Consider the following 17,191-nt stretch of genomic DNA (forward strand, 5'->3'; position numbering starts at 1 on the left):
TCTACATATATCCGCTTGTACAAAGGCGTAGGCAGAAACTTCTTTTTTTTAACTTCTGCGAGAACGATGACGTGGCGCAAAAACGTTTCTATCGCGTTGTGGTTGAAGAGAGCGTCACCCTATGGCGCTTGCTGTTGTTTCTGCTTTGCCAACGAAGTTTCTAGCGTTCCGCTATTCCTTAGACTGTAATACACTTGACGGACAAGCTTTAGTCTATTTTCGCTGTCATGTTCCGTGGACTGCAAGCGATCTGTACCAAAAACAGGAACATTACAATGAAAGTGCGACAGCTCTTTAAAGGGACACTAAAGGCAACACTCTCAAAAAAGTTTGCACCCTTTGGGGCTTATCTTGTCCCCCAACGATAACCGTCGTCTGCCTTGATTGCGTTTCCTTTTTTGAAAAACCTGCGCTCGCTACTTTCCTGTCGAGAGTGCTATGTCACGGTGATAACGCACATGCCGTTCGTGACATGGAAGTACCGGGCTCGCAGCGTTAAAGGAAACGCAAGAAAGGCACACTTATTTAAAGGTACATCACAGGCCCCAGTGGGAACATTGAGTGATGGGGGATTATAAAACAAAATAAGTGATAAGCATGAACAAGAACAAAAAAGTAACAGTAAGCAGAACAAAGGAATGCATCATTATACAGTCTCAGTTCGTAAAATGTAGATACAAACGCTGCTCGCGGTTAGTGATTGAAACAATGGTATCTGAAGATCGTTTCAAAGTGCGATGGCTTGTGGCAAAGCCGAAGAATTGAAAGCTTTAGTTTTTCCAAATATACGTTTGATGCTGAGGAGATTATGAAGACGCCTGGATGGGCGTAATGGTTTTTCAAGTGGCAGTGGGGATGGCATTACGCAGCGAATATCTTTGTGTATTAAGCATAAAAGAGCAACAGAACGACGATTACTTAACGTCTGGAATATAATGTCTAGCTTAATTTCTGTTGTACTGGAATGGCAGTTATAGTTACATAAAATGAATCGAGCGGCTCCATCTTGTACGGCTTCCAGCATTGAAATGAAATACTCTTGATGAGGCGACCAGATGGACGAAGCAAACTCAAGCTGTGGGCGGACGAAGGTTAAGTTTGCCGATTTGCGTGTATGAGCTGAGCAATGACGCAAATTTCGACGTAAGTAAACCAGCGTTTGTGACGCTTTAACACATATGCTGGTGATATGCAATTTCCATGAAAGGTCGGATGTAAGATGCGAGCCTAACTACTTATATGGCAACGCACGGGGCAGTGAAACGTTGTTTATAGAATACCTGAAGTTAGAAAGTGAGTGGTTTACGTGCAAAGGATATTGTTTTGCACTTATCCGAGTTCAACGTCATAAGCCAGTTATAACACCGCCTGCATAAACAAGGTTAAGGTCATTTTGGAGGATGAGATATGACCATGACTTTCAATAGTGGGGTCTACGATGCAGTCACCAGCAAATAGTCGCATGCAAGAGGAAATGTTGGAAGGCAGGTCATTCACAGAAATTAAAAAAAGCAAAGGGCTTAGCATGCTGCCCTGCGGAACACCGAATGTGACATCAGAAAAAGAAGAAGCAAAATTATTGACGACTGTGAAGTGCTTGCGAAAAGATAGAAAGTTACTAGGCCAAGATAGCGTTAGTGAGTCTAGTCTAAGAGAAGCTAGCTTAGCGATGAGGCGGCAGTGAGTAACGTGATCAAATGCTTTTGAGTAGTCAAAAAAAGATGCAATCAGTTTGAAGGGTTATTATCCACGTTAAAGTGCAAGTGAGTGCTGAATTCCAGCAACTGCGTATCACACGAAAAAGATTTTCGGAACCCATGCTGATTATTAAAAAAAGTTAAACTCGAGGTGGTTATAAATATTTGATGCAATAATATGTTCAAGCATTTTGCAACATATGCAAGTGAGCGAGATAGGACGGTAGTTCTCCGCCATATTTCTGTTACCGCTTTTAAACAGTGGAATTACTTTTTCAACTTTCCAGTCAAGTGGAAGATATCATGTTGATAAAGATTGTGTGAAAATGTGGTATAATATTTTACTAGAGATAGACAATGTATTCTTCAAGATTTTAGAACATATGCTATCGGGACCAGCTCAGGAAGATACCTTAGGGTTTGTAATGAGGCGTGCGATTCATTTAATTGTGATGTAGATGGGCTCCATGAATCGAAATTCATGATCAGGAATACTGGGCACTTTGGAATGATCTTCAGCAGTAAATACAGATGAAAAGAACCTCTTGAATTCAGATGCCCTCTCTTGATCTGACAACTCGATTTGGTCGCCATTTTGTAGCGATATGTGATGAATAGTGTTGTCTGAAGCAATCGTTCGCCAAACCTTTCTAGGATCAGAAGCTAGTAATGAAGGTAGGTCGCGGGAGTAGTACTTGTCCTTAGCCGAGGTTACCTCAGCGCAGTACTTCTTTAAACACTTTTTATAATCAGCCCATAAATTTGAATTGCGCGATTTCTTAGCACGTTTGTATAAGTTTTTTTTTTCTGTTACGTAGAGTACGAATATATTTATTAAACCAAGGCTTACACTTATCATTCGTTATTGTGACTAGAGGAACGTACTTGACAAAGCTGAAACGGCATTCTTAAAGAGTACCCAGTCATCGCCAATGTCACGACTTGGGAAGGACTGCAAGAAGGTTTAACTAAAGAGCGCATCCAGGTCAGTATTCATTTCAGTATAGTTAGTTTTATTATAATCGCGAATCTATTTAACCGTGACTCCCGTAAACCTTAAAGGCACCTTAATTTGTAACTGAAGCAGTTTATGCTCACTAAAACCATCGAGACAAGAAATTGGACCGACTGTTTCAGGAGCGTTAGTTAATATCAGGTCTAGAACATTAGTTACTCTAGTGGGCTCTCTGACAACTTGAAATAAGTTGAAATCTAAGGTTAAGTTAATGAGTTCAGCCGACTTGTGACAAGGGTATGACAGCTGCGGCCAATCAATGTTCGGAAAGTTAAAGTCGCCGAGTAGCTAGGTAGATATTATCAGCAGATAATTGTTTTGTCGCATCATCAATACTGTAACGTAATTGTTCTATAAATGATTGATCATAATCAGAAGGACGATAGCAAGAACCAATTAATAATTTGACAGATGAGTGTGAGCATGCAACCCAGATAATTTCAAGTGCTGAGTTAGTGTCTATGATATACGATGAACTATAGTTCGTTTGACAGCTACCGAGAGGCCACCCACTCTTTTTTCGGCGTGCCTATATACGTTGTACACAGGGCAAACCTGAAAAAAATTTCGTTGTTCGGTATTTCGGGCTGCAGCCAAGTCTGTTAAAACAATAATATCAGAATGACTGTCTTCGACAAAATAACACACCAGATCGCGCTTTGGTAGTGGGCTTCGAATGTTAGTGAAAGATGCTAATGTTAGAAATGTTAAAGAAGTTATAGTGACGGTTAGTGAAAGAGAACACGACGATTATTGTTGTGGGAGAAGATACGCCCCGAAGGCTGCAAACTTTTTTAAGAGCGAACTATTACGTCAACGAGGACTGTCAAAATGCCATTCCAGAAACCTCGCAGCGCTAACTTTCGTGCCAAGAAAAGACATAGTTTAAGAGACAATCCCGTCTGAAGTGTCCGCATACTTTTATAGAGCAATCCCATTCGCCCGCCCCCGAGCGGGCGGTCGTGACTTTGCATACGCTATCACCGCTCTTTGCTGCCGTCGGTAAGTAAAACAGAGCCCGACAGCCGGAGTTTTTTTTTTTTTTGCGCAATACGCAAAAGCGCGGCCAGAAACCGAGCCAAGACAGAGCCGATAGCGCGAAAGAGGAAGGGATAAAAGCGCGTGCCGAATAGTAAACATAATCTTCGACGCCTGTCGCGCGATAGGGCCTCCATAGAGTTTCTCACTATAACACCTAGAGGGTAATCTGGCGCCACCGTCTATGGGAGTTTCTTAAGGGGGCACCGTGCCGTCATGGGAATGACGGTATATGTGTCTGCGAGGCTCGTGTTGGCTGGTGTTGTAAGAGGCTTCGTCTAAAACGTGGATATGGCTACGCAAATAACGAGTTCTCAAAGTAAAATCTTCATAAAATGTTTCTATTCACGCATACTACATCTTTACTCACCCACGATGCACGACCAAGCGAAGAAAAGCAAGAACAGACGACCAACTGTTTCAAAGCGAGCGCGAACCTTGCCGTCTGTCGTCCAACTTTAGCGGCCCGCTGATACTTTTTACGTAACATGTAGTCGTACACACAATAACAAGTTCTCATAGTTAAACAAAACATGTTTTCGCGTAATAATAAAGCTAAAACAGCTTTTCACGTGCTGTTCTAGTAGAAAATGAATCATTGTGACAGACGGAACGGTACTTGCCAAGCGCGTCTTCAAGGTGTTCTGTCCCTACGAGAACGATGCCAATCCGAATCCACAATATACCGGCATTCCCACGCATACCACAGCGCAGCAGCGCCAGATTTCCCTCTAGGTAATGTAGTGAGAAACTCTATGAGGGCCTCGTTCTGTGCTACTGGCAGTTTGTGCGAGTTTCCTGAGCCAGCAAAGCGAGCGCAGCAATACGCGATAACAGAAGTGCTAAAACGCGAAAGCGAGGCGGCGGAGAGTCGAGCGAAAACGAGACCTTTCGACCGGCCGCGTCGTTGCCAAGGGTAACGTCAGAAACGGATTTTCTCAAAAACTCGAACAGAACTAGACAAATAGCATTTTCTTTTATAATGCAATGCAATCTTCTTTTTATTATGACTGGTTTGTTAATAGTGACAAAATTATAATGAGGAGTCGCTACGTCATCGGGCTATTGAATGTCTCGGTGAAGTCTCATATCGCGCCCTGCATTTACCTCAATTTCTCGATTACTATAAAGCTCCTCTTATCCATAATATTAAGTAAGCCTTAGACACTCTTGAGCAATAATCTATCACTTTAGCGTGACTTAGTATTCGCCTTTAGTGCCCCTTTAACAAATCTACGTCACCGAAAGGACTGGACACCACAAATCGTCTTACACAAAACTCGAAACAGAAGCAGAAGACATTGTACGACTCGGCGTGCGATTCGACGTATACAACTGTCTCTAAAAAGCTTCTAACAGGTTTGAGTAAGTTTCCAAAAGTCTGAGCAGCCATCTTCCAGTCGCATATCCTCCATCAGTACACGTATCGCGCGTATGCTGTTATCAGAAGTACGCCGCGTCGTACGGGCTCGTACCACGTGTCAAATGGCATATTCGGGTGGTCGTTTGAGAGCGCTCTGGCTGTGCTATGGAGTTGGCGAAGAAAAAAAAAAAAAGCTTTAAAGCTGTATTACCTTGTCCCTACAATAATCGCCGTCTATCCTGCGTGCATTTAATTTCGGTAACGCTGCGCACCCGGTACTTTCAGCATGCTCTTATCAGCGTGACAGAGCGCGTCCTTGACAGGAAAGCAGCGATCGCAGGACGTTGAAGACAAGAAATGCAATTAAGATAACGATTATTCTTCAGGGACGAGCTAAGCCACAAATTGTGTAACTTTGATCGAAATCAGTTTCGGCCGAAAAGCCATATTTACCTGCGGCTGGCTTTCCGGGTGCAGGCGATCAGAGGCGTCGTCGGTGGTGGAGTGCGCGTTCCCGTTCACGCAGCTTTGACTCACAGTGCGAAAACAAAAGCACGCACGCGCAAGCAGGCTCAGACATGCCTCTGTACGTATACCGCCGCATGTGCGTCGGCGTGTATATGTCGCCACCTGGCGAAATAACGGCGTCCTCCGCGTAACCGAAGTGCACAAGCACGCGAAGCCGGTAACAAGCCCCCGTGTGGTGAACAAATGCAGGCGTCCCATGCAAGGTCTCCGCTATATAGATCCTGCGTGTGCCTATAATTTGCACTGCGACCTTCATCTCTTTCTCCCTTGGCGCTGTTCACGCTATCGAACCGGCTCACCTAAGCTGTCGCGGATCCTGCGTCGCACTTGCATCGAATGCTTTCAACGGATGAAAACGCCTATATCGATCGGTGTGCCGCCCAGAGTGTATAAGCCTTCTTTTAACAGCACCAATGATCTTCAAAACTGCCTATGGCAGATAGCTTCCTTGATATAGATTACTCGGTGAGGCGACCACTACTTCACGAGAAATAAAAAACTTAATTGGATGATTAACATATTTACGCTAATTATTTTTAATTAACTACATTACGGCACATAATTCAATCTAGAAAAATTGTAGCTACAACACTACTCACTATAGTGAGTATGCAAGGCATATCGACGTGGAACGAGTTCTGAGGATGGCAGCGGTTTCGAGATACGCACCGCCAAACTTGCGGTAAAGATTCGCTGTTGTTCCATTTGCTTTCTTTAAAGAAAACGCTGTTTTATGCATTGAAGCCCAAAAGTAACTGGCACGTCAATGCATTTCGTCGGACACTTTTGAAAATCTTGAAAATGGTGTAGTCCTAAGGATTTGTTATAAGTCATATATATGCCTTGCATACTTACTAACTACGACTCGTCGATTGAAATATGTACTGTAAAGCAAGAAATAAAAGCGTTAATTAGCGTAATTATGTTAGTTATTCAATTAAGCACTTTGATTTCTGGTAGAAGTAATGGCCCCGCCATCTGGTAATTTAGGTCAATTGTTAGAATTGCGCTATCTGCCGCGGGCAATTTTTTAAATGTTTGTTGCCGCTAAAGAAAAGCACCCAGTATACAGCCTGACGAAATTCGAGGTATCGTCGCAGTGGATACCGCTCCTTTATTATTATTATTATTATTATTATTATTATTATTATTATTATTATTATTATTATTATTGTAAGGATGTTTATTGAGCGAGTCCAACAAACGGGCGGTAGCTCGGAACAGTGAGCGCGGAGAGCAAGATGGTGGTCTTCGAACGCCGGTCTCGTGCCCTCTGTTCTTGATGATGATCGGTATGCCATTCTCCTCCTTTCTTCATTACAATTGCCCCCGTCGAGAAAGGTGGAGCCATCCTGGCGATCTAACAGGTGGGTACAAGAGGGTCGAAGTACGGCTTGAGGCGGTTTACGTGAACAACATCACGTCCACGTCGACGACGGTCGCCTTGCAGCGTAAGAGGCTCAATGACATAGTTTACAGGGGAAGTACGCTCGACGATGCGGTAGGGACCATGATAATTTGGGAGCAGTTTGGACGACAAGCCAGGGGCGCAGGGTGGTACAAGCAGCCACACAAGTGCTCCAGGAGCGAATGTTGCGGCCGGAGAGTGATCATCATCGCGGGCGTTTTTCTGGCGTTGTTGGTCGGCTGTAGTAAAGCGCTTGGCTAGTTGTCGGCAATCTTCAGCGTAACGGGCCGCTGCTGACACGGGCGTGCACTCTGAGGTATCTGGTGCGTATGGCAGCAACGTGTCGATAGTGTGCGTCGGCTGGCGACCGTACAAAAGGAAGAAGGGGGAAAACCCGGTTGTGACTTGCGTAGCGGTGTTATACGCGTATGTCGCAAATGGGAGAACCAGGTCCCAGTTTGATTGATCAGATGCAACATGTGTCGCAAGCATGTCGCCCAGAGTCCGATTAAACCGCTCAGTGAGACCGTTCGTCTGAGGGTGGTAGGCAGTAGACGTCCGATGTACAATTTTGCACTGGTGGAGAAGTGCTTGAATTGCATCGGAGAGAAATACGCGGCCACGGTCACTGAGGAGTTCGCGAGGAGGACCATGCCGAAGCACAAAACGCCTCAGGATGAAAGAGGCGACGTCCTGTGCTGTCGCCGTGGGAAGAGCAGCGGTTTCGGCGTATCGTGTAAGGTGGTCGACAGCAATGATAGCCCATCGGTTTCCGGCCGTGGTCAAAGGTAAAGGTCCATAAAGGTCAATTCCAACGCGGTCGAATGGGCGTTCTGGGCATGGAAGGGGCTGCAATGAACCTGCGGCAGGATGCGGTGGTTTTTTTCGTCGCTGACACTCGTGGCAGCCGCGAATGAACTTGCGGACAAAGCGAAACATTCCGCGCCAGTAGTACCTTTTCCGTAAGCGTTCATAGGTCTTGAAGACACCACCGTGAGCACACTGCGGGTCGGAGTGAAAGGAAGCGCAGATTGTAGAGCGAAGCGTTCGAGGGATAACTAGGAGCCACTTCCTACCATCTGGCGAGTAGTTGCGCCGGTACAAGAGGCCATCACGGATGCTGAAGTGCGAAGCTTGGCGTCGCAGAGTTCGAGTGGTCGAAAGAGTGGGTGCCCCGGATAAAATGTCAAGAAGCGAAGCGATCCAGGGATCGTGGCGCTGTGCAGAGGAGACGGTGGCGACGTCAAGAGCTGACAATGGAAGGTCTATAGTGGATATGGACGCAGTTTCGGTGGATAGTGGTGACCGCGACAGTGCATCAGCATCGGCATGCTTGCGTCCGGAACGATATATAACGCGGATGTCAAACTCTTGAAGTCGAAGAGCCCAGCGGGCAAGGCGACCTGACGGATCCTTCAACGAAGACAACCAACATAATGCATGATGGTCCGTAACTACATCAAACGTGCGGCCATATAAGTAAGGGCGGAACTTGACAAGCGCCCAGACTATTGCCAAGCATTCTTTCTCGGTGACGCTATAGTTTGATTCAGCCTTGGTGAGCGTTCTGCTGGCGTATGCGACGACATACTCTGCGAACCCAGGCTTTCGTTGCGCGAGAACAGCACCGAGGCCGACACCGCTGGCGTCTGTGTGCACCTCAGTTGCGGCCGTAGGATCGTAGTGGCGCAGTATAGGTGGTGACGTCAGGAGACGGCGAAGGGTGGAGAAGGCTTGGTCACACTCAGAAGACCATGACGAGATATTGGAGGCGCTGCTTAGTAGTTGGGTCAAAGGCGCAATTATAGAGGCGAAGTTGCGCACAAACCGACGAAAGTAGGAACATAACCCTATGAAGCTTCGTAACTGCTTTAGAGTCGTCGGTTTGGGGAAGTCAGTCACGGCACGTAATTTAGCTGGGTCCGGAAGCACACCATCCTTTGATACAACGTGACCAAGAATTGTAAGTTTTCGCGCAGCAAAACGGCACTTCTTGAGATTTAGTTGCAGCTGAGCGGTTTTCAGACACGTCAGGACATGGTTGAGGCGTTCTAGATGGGTTGCGAAATCTGGCGCAAAGACAACAATGTCGTCGAGATAGCAGAGACACATGTGCCACTTCAAACCCCGCAGAACCGAGTCCATCATGCGTTCGAAGGTGGCAGGCGCATTGCAGAGGCCGAAGGGCATGACATTGAATTCATATAGACCGTCAGGCGTGACGAAGGCTGTCTTTGAACGGTCGGCCTCTGCTAAAGGTACCTGCCAATACCCGGAACGCAAATCTAACGACGAAAAAAACTCGGCACCTTGTAGGCAATCAAGGGCATCGTCAATTCTGGGTAAAGGGTACACGTCTTTTCGAGTGACCTTGTTTAGGCGCCGGTAATCCACGCAGAAGCGAATCGATCCATCCTTTTTTTTAACGAGAACCACAGGGGATGCCCACGGGCTTTGTGAAGGGCGAATAACGTCGCGTTTAAGCATATCGTCAACCTGGTCGGTAATAACTTGACGTTCCGCGGTGGAGACGCGGTAAGGGCGTTGTCGCACTGGCGAGTTGGAGCCGGTGTCGATGTTGTGAACAATGGTAGAAGTTCGGCCAAGGGCACGTTGGGCAACATCGAAGGAGTCGCGGAACTGGTAGAGCAGCTGGAGAAGAGCAGTGCGTTCAAATGGGGACAGTCCGTCTGCGATGGACGAATCGAATAGGTCAGCAGCTGGAATATCAGAAGGGGTAAGAGCACTGATGACGTCGAGGTCGCGTCGAGCTGAATCTTGCTGCACGGAAAAAATTTGGCCGACATCAATGGGTTGCACGCATCCAAGGGATTCACCTTTAAGCAGTCTGATGGGATATGGAAGAGGATTTGTGAGGCAGAGAGCGCTTGTTCCATTCGAAATAGAGAGGGTCGAATAAGGCAAAAGAAGTGGCTTCCGATTTAGAAGAAGGCATGATGGTTCAAAGAATGCAGCTTCATCACATATGCTGTCGCAGAATATGGGGAGCAAAACAGCTGCTGTCGGCGGAATTTCCGTGTCTTCTGTGACGACTATTTTGTGTGCGGCTTGATGAGCGGGGTAGTAGGACTCGTCACACAAGGGGAAGAGCTCAAGTTCAGATCTGGCACAATCAATAACGGCGTGATTATACGATAGAAAGTCCCAGCCAAGTATAATGTCGTGCGAGCAAGAGGAAAGGACGATAAGCTCGACAATGTAGTGTTCTTTAGCTATAATAAGTCGAGCAGTGCAGGCAGCTATAGGCCGAACAGGGTCTCCATTCGCTGTACGTAAGGGCATCATCTCAAGAGGCGTGGTCACCTTCCGAAGCTTGCGGCAAAGTGTGGCGTCTATAACAGAAACGGCAGCACCGGTATCGACAAGAGCATATGCACGGATGCCTTCTACGAAAACTTCGACAATATTCGACGGCAAAGTTCGAGGACTTGAGCATTTCGACAGCGCAGTTCTTGCCTCACGAACTGCGGAGGCTAGTTTCCCTCATTTTCAGGGGCTGGTCGACGACGCATGGGCGACAAGGAGCGGCGACGGGGTGAAGGTGAGCGACGAGACGTGGGTTGCGGATAGTCACGTGAAGACGTGCTTGGTTGGGGACCCGGATCTTCATAACGAGAGCGGGGACGATCTATGTAGTTCGGTGAACGGGCGTCTGAATATCCTGGCGCGCGACGGCGGCAGAATCGGGCGATATGACCAGGGCCACCGCACGCAAAACAGATCGGCCGGTTGTCGCGCGTTCGCCAGGGATTTGCAGGGATGGGAGCAGACCATGTCACGGACGGCTGAATCGGGGCTGCAGCATACGACACACCATGGGGTGGTGAGGGCTGTTGAAGCTGCTGCCGCTTTACTACCTCAGCGTAACTAAGAGGCGCGGCGACAGGTTGCTGCTGAATGGGCACCGGCATGGCCTCGGAAATCTGCTCTTGAATGACGTGTCGAAGCACGGGAGCCAACGGGATTGGTCGCTGCAGTTGCTGCTGTTGTGGGAGCTCCTGACGCTGAGCAAACGGCAGGAGAGACAACTGACGGGCCACCTCCTCACGCACAAATTCTTTCATTTGTGCGATAAGGTATGGCTGGGCAGGCATGATGTCCAGTGCAGCGAGCGGTTGATTGTACGTCTGAGATGAACGTCGGGTGAGAGCCCGCTGCCTTCTCAACTCGTCGTAGCTGTGGCACAGAGTTACCACTTCGGACACTGTGCCAGGAGACTTCGCAAGAAGCATCTGAAAGACATCGTCGTCGACGCCCTTCATGATGTGCTGTATTTTGGCACTTTCGCTCATTGAGGCATCGGCGCGCCTGCAGAGATCGAGTACGTCCTCAATATAGGCGGTAAATGTTTCATTCGGTTCCTGTGCCCGTGTGCGCAGCCGTTGCTCGGCGCGTAACTTCCGCACGGCAGGGCGACCGAAAACGGCAGATATTGCCTCCTTGAAAGCAGACCAGTTTTCAAATTCCGATTCGTGGTTCGTATACCACAGCTTCGCCACGCCAGCCAAGTAAAAGTTCGCGGTACTCAACTTAGTAGCGTCATCCCACTTGTTGGGTCCACTAACTTTTTCGTAGGACGACAGCCAGTCCTCGACGTCCTGGTCTTCCGTACCCGAAAATACCGGGGGGTCTCGCTGGCGAACGGGGCCGGGACAAACGGCGGCCGGGAGAGGTGGCGGCTGTTGGGCTGCGTCAGCTTGCATGGTCGAGTGCAACGTGCGGGATCGGAGTTCCAGGGTGCCGACGATGTGCGTACCCAGCACGATCCACCAAATGTAAGGATGTTTATTGAGCGAGTCCAACAAACGGGCAGTAGCTCGGAACAGTGAGCGCGGAGAGCAAGATGGTGGTCTTCGAACGCCGGTCTCGTGCCCTCTGTTCTTGATGATGATCGGTATGCCATTCTCCTCCTTTCTTCATTACATTATTATTATTATTATTATTATTATTATTATTATTATTATCACCATCATAATCACCATCATCGCCGCCGTTTGTTTGTTTTTATTTATTTTTTAAGGAGGAAAAGGCGTACTCAACATGCATTGAAATCCTGCAGCACAGGGCATTCCTTTTGCATTCAGTCCGGAAAACTTCCAAGTTGGGCTAGTGGGCTAGCTGCCCATTTCATCGGAACATGGCCCCTGTAGACAAACATCTTGGATAAATTAATTGCAGAACTAATAAACGACCAAAGATGCTGCTTGATGACCACAAAATCAGCAATGCAACCTTGCGGGTGTTTGGTGAGTTCTGTAGTCGAATAACGGCAATGCCATATCAGGCAGAGATGGTTCAACCACTCACTTTGGGTGAACCATTTCTTCCTTGAAAATTTAAAAGGCGGTAACCTTGCGTCTTTTCCCATCTCCGTGCACGTTTGAAATAATCGCCAGTGACCAATGGCCATCCACATTTCATTTTTAGTACAAGAAGGAACACAAGGCAGTACTGAATGCACGTATGGCCATAAAAGCGTTGTTTCATGCAATGTCACCCTTCATGGATGCGGCGACACGTACTGGAAAGGGGCAAATTGTAGTTCTAGTCTTGTAGTAGTCTCCCCCAGAACAGCGTTAGTTAGAGGCTAATCGCTCTAACGTCATTGTATAAATATTAAGCCACAAGCAACAGGGGAAAAATTGCACGTTTTTCTGGTTGCCTTTGTACGCTGACAAGACTTTTTTTTTTTCAGTGTCTCTTTTCTTTTTCGCATTCACACTTTTTCTTTTTTTTCGTGCGATACTAACACGTGCTATGGTACCTTTAATCCCTTTGCACAAACGCGCATGTATGCACGCGTGCTGGGGTGAAAAACACGCCGTCAGTTGTTCAGACAGCGATGCATGGTTGCTACAACACGTGCTGTTGAGACTGCGCAACTATAATAAGGTAAAGAAAAAAAATGGAAGGAGGGGAAACATATTTAACGATGCCTACGACATAATGACAGCCTCGCACGACACGGGAGTTGTCGGCTATGCGCTATTTCTGCGTAAGCGAAAAAAAAGAAAAGTTCCGCGGAGAGGACGGCGCCATCGACCACATACGATCGAATCCGTCGCCTACGTTGCGTATTTTAACGAAGCTGCCGGACGCGACAATGAATGGGCGACGGTGGAAAAGCCTAGACAACGGGTTTCTCCTCCCCGGCGAGCTCAAGGTGACACTCCTCCTCCTCCTCACCGGCCTACGCTTCGTGCGTTTCACTCCCAGAGAAAGCACGACGAGTGAAATAACGGGAGATGAAAGGCCCACTTGAATGACAACTAGCGGGGGGTTTACGACACGTAGAAACCTCCGCCGCCACTCCGATAAAAGAAAGCGTTCTCACCGCGGTGCCACTTGGACGTAATGAGCGCGCAATCTATGCAAAGGAAGACGACTGTCCAGCTTCGGCGAAGGCCACTGACGTCACGCTGTTAACGTCGGAAGAGTTCATCGGCGACGCGCGTCTAAACCACGTCACCGCGTTAGCTCGGCTGTGTGCGAAAGCACGAGAAAAAAAAAAGTATGTCGAGGAAAGGTAGCTCCATACGACTGAGATGCGCGAGCATAGCATTTGATCGCATCTACGAAAGGTGTTCCCCGTTCTAACCCACGCTAGGCGCACTCTTGACAAAACGGTGACGTTCTTACTGAAATTCATGGGGTACGGATGAGCTCAGCACGCAGACAATGTGCTGCACGGTCTCTTTCGGCAACCTATCGCTGCATGGTCGGGTTAACGTGCGCGCCCACAGCTGCGTTCAACGATTTTTTGCATATATTTCTCGGTTATCGAGAATGTGAAGTCGGTGCCCCGAGACTGCTGCGTACACGAGAGTTTTTTCGTTTCTTTTTCTAGCGGTCTTTTCTCCCGCTGATTTCACGCGGAGTGCATATTTCATAAAAGCACACCGCACATGAGCGACCCTCGACGGTAGGCTCGAAAGGCCGCCCCAACCCAGACGGAATTTCGACACGGGCAGCTGCAAACAGTACAGGCGGCTCCGCCACGGCAGCAAATTCCAAGACAAAGATCATTTCGAACGTCGCGCGTTCCGTCGACTATTTCTCATCGGTGAAGGAGGTATAGACGGCCGTTTAGTACGGACTCCATTTTAATCGTAGCACGTCAGCAATGCACTGACTTTCCCTCGGTGACCCTGCTATACTTCCCTTCAGAACGGGTGCATTTACGTCTCCAGTCTGTATACTATTCTCGTTCTCTTTCCCCGCCGCACGACGCCGTTAAGTGACAATCAATCAATCAATCAATCAATCAATCAATCAATCAATCAATCAATCAATCAATCTGTCGATCGGTCGGTGACTCTCCTGGTACACGCGTAACCGGATTTTCGGCTTCCCACACCGTCTACACCTCCTAGCTTCGTTTCCTGAGAAGGAACAATTATCGTATCTGGGGCATTAACTGCTCTACGCTGCCCCCTTCTTACCTAGCATCAGCATCTGCTTGATAACCGGTACGAAACAAATATTAAACCATGTGAAGTTCATTAATGTGAAAAGTTGGGCTACTCGGTGGGTAATCATCATACCTTGCTGGTGAAGCAGCCCACTGACACGGACACGGCGAAGACACACAAGAAGCAGGGAGTGTCGTGTGTTCTTGTGTGTCTTCGCCGTGTCCGTGTCAGTGCGATGCTTCACCAGCAAGGTATGGTGATTACGCCATATATCTGCATCTACCACTAACCTGGAAATAAGTCGTCAGTAACAGGACGCTATCTGGATAGTAGGTGTCCAAAACACTTACCACAGAGTATAGCCGGCGTCGAACCACCTTTAAGTTGCTTTAAGGTGCATGCACGTGAGTCAAATAACGCGCTGGCTATAACCAGCGCTTCCTTCTATACACAGCGAAAGTGTGCCCATTTGGAAGCTCCACACTGTCAGATATTTCCAGAGGCTATTGTCCGGATTATTGAGATAACGAGACCACCCCGTGTCCTATATTCGTTGTTGACGCTTCTAATGTAAAGCCTGCAACTTCTCTCCCAGTCTCCCAGTATCTGCTTCAGAGTTCACTCGCGAGCAACGGCTGGTGGAAGCCGCTACAAACAATAAAATTCCGCTGCGCCTCACGCACGAGTGGTAACGAATGCATTGCTTCGAACACGCCGAGGACGCACTTTACCTGCATGGCTAAGTTTAACCCAACAGCATATGCTCCAAACTGTGCTGGAGAAAAAAAAAGGAAAAAGAGAAAGAGGGATGGGTTTATGGCCTGTTATCCTGCCTGTCGAATAGTGTAGCAATTCACTACTGAAAGTGAGCACACAACCAAAGCGGAAGGGCACGAGCTTATGCTCCTCCACCATTCGAACAAACGACTCTCAAAACTCCCTACACACATGTGTGCGCGTCTTCCTGTAGCAATGAATGCTGCACGCGACGAGAAGCCGAGCCGGCGCATTTGTCGGGACCACTGTCTTCCTTCCGACGTATGAACGCCCTTCCACGCGGCCCTCGAAACTATCTCGCCCGCATCAACACGTGAGCTTCCGATTATAGAACGCCCAGCCAGGCCACACTGGTGGCATTCTCGATCGATAACTTCCCAAGATATCACTTTCCGCGCGCCACTCACTGGACAATTAAACCAACAAACATCGATGCGACGAAACGGTCCTCCCACAAGCGTTATTTTAGTGTCACATATATAGTTCCTGAGTGCATTGAAAGGATGTCGGTTGATGGGGGCTGCACTGAGGCGGTAACGTTGAAGGTTACGTCACGCAAACCGAGAGTAAGTATGCCTCAAAATAGCCGACCTCGAATACGGCACCCAGGGGCCGTATTCTGAAACGATCACTTTCGGCGATACTATCGCCTTGGCCACACCTTCGCCATCGGCGCGCGCTGATTGGCTGATTGAGCCCTACGTCATCCGATTTTGCTCAACCAGCCAATCAGCGCGCGCCTCACGGCGAGACTACCGCCGAAGTGGAGCGCTTCAGACTACGTACGTCCCCAGCTATTCAAGCATTCGCGTGTGTCGTTATTCAAGTGCCGCGCGACCGTGATAGCGCATCGCCTCAATTCTTGGCTGTCTTTGCCGCGCGGCAGACACGGCATCCAGACGGCGTCGTTTTCAAAACGTAGGCATGCGTAAGTGGCGGAAGGTTTCATTTTGGCGAACAGCTTCTCTCGCTTGCTGAGGAGCATACGTACATACCGACAAAGGAGTAATCGCGCGTACACGTTTTGCTTAAAGGGACAGTAAAGAGAAAAATGGTTTCTTCTGCGTCATTAAATTACCCTTCTACAACACCAAAAACACCAATCTTACTACGATAAGACGTTCAGTAAGCAAGAAAAAGCGCAAAAGCGAAATACAGGTGGCGACGCCTCCTTGAAGTTCCCGCACCAGGTGGCTGTGACGTCATGGATTTTGAAAGCGTCTTTCACGGCCTATTTATTTATTTAGAGGTGCAGACTCACTGCGTTGTGTTCTAAAGGAACCAAATATTGAATATGTCACGTTTGGGAAACCTTTACTGAGCCAAGGCGGCCCAAATACGAAAACATACTTTGGAATCCCTGACGTCACCCTGAGGTATACTAGCGTCGGGGTTGCGGCGCGAAATTCAAATACTGACACTTTGACCTGCATTTGCTCATCTAATATTCAAACTATTATTTTGAAATGACCACCTACAAAGTTCTCAGACAGTGCTTTATCAGTCTAAACTGATATATTGTTTTGCTTTAGTGTCCCTTTAAGCAGTCCACGTCATACTGCACACTGCACACGGAGTGCTCCGCTGCGCAGCACTGTGCCGTGAGAGATAGAACGTGAATTGTGAAGCTTTTACTGCGGTACACATAAAGCCACCATATGCAAATGTGGCGTTCCATCACACTCCACATTCCACACGCGGCACACGGCGTGCGGCATTTGACGCGCATAGGCGCCAGGAAGCACGAGCGAAGAAGAAACCATGCGGAACGCTTTCGCTCATTAGCGCTATTCATGGCACGGGCAACGCACGCCCGCGGAAGACTTAAGCGCGACCGCATTGTGAATCAAGCGCACGTACAATGTTGGTGCATACAGCCATAGCATTAAGCGCGGACAGCTTTTCCAACAAGACACTTAAAACTCGGCGTAC

At 48.1% G+C, this 17,191-nt stretch overlaps 1 protein-coding gene across 12 annotated transcripts in view; it reads right to left on the reverse strand.

Annotated features, from left to right (window-relative positions):
• Positions 1-17,191, reverse strand: part of LOC135906620 (oxidative stress-induced growth inhibitor 2-like) — a 280,892-nt gene that overhangs the window by 91,410 nt on the left and 172,291 nt on the right. Inside the window, exon 1 of one of the 12 annotated variants that reach the window (XM_065438089.2) lies at positions 5,567-5,730. The exons of the other annotated variants lie outside the window; for them this stretch is intronic. The gene's annotated coding sequence lies outside the window, so the exon portion shown is untranslated. Of the gene's footprint in view, positions 1-5,566; positions 5,731-17,191 lie in introns of those variants that run through there. 12 annotated transcript variants of the gene reach the window in all.

The sequence above is a fragment of the Dermacentor albipictus genome, chromosome 1, assembly GCF_038994185.2.
Source record: "Dermacentor albipictus isolate Rhodes 1998 colony chromosome 1, USDA_Dalb.pri_finalv2, whole genome shotgun sequence".
Classification (NCBI taxonomy): domain Eukaryota; kingdom Metazoa; phylum Arthropoda; class Arachnida; order Ixodida; family Ixodidae; genus Dermacentor; species Dermacentor albipictus.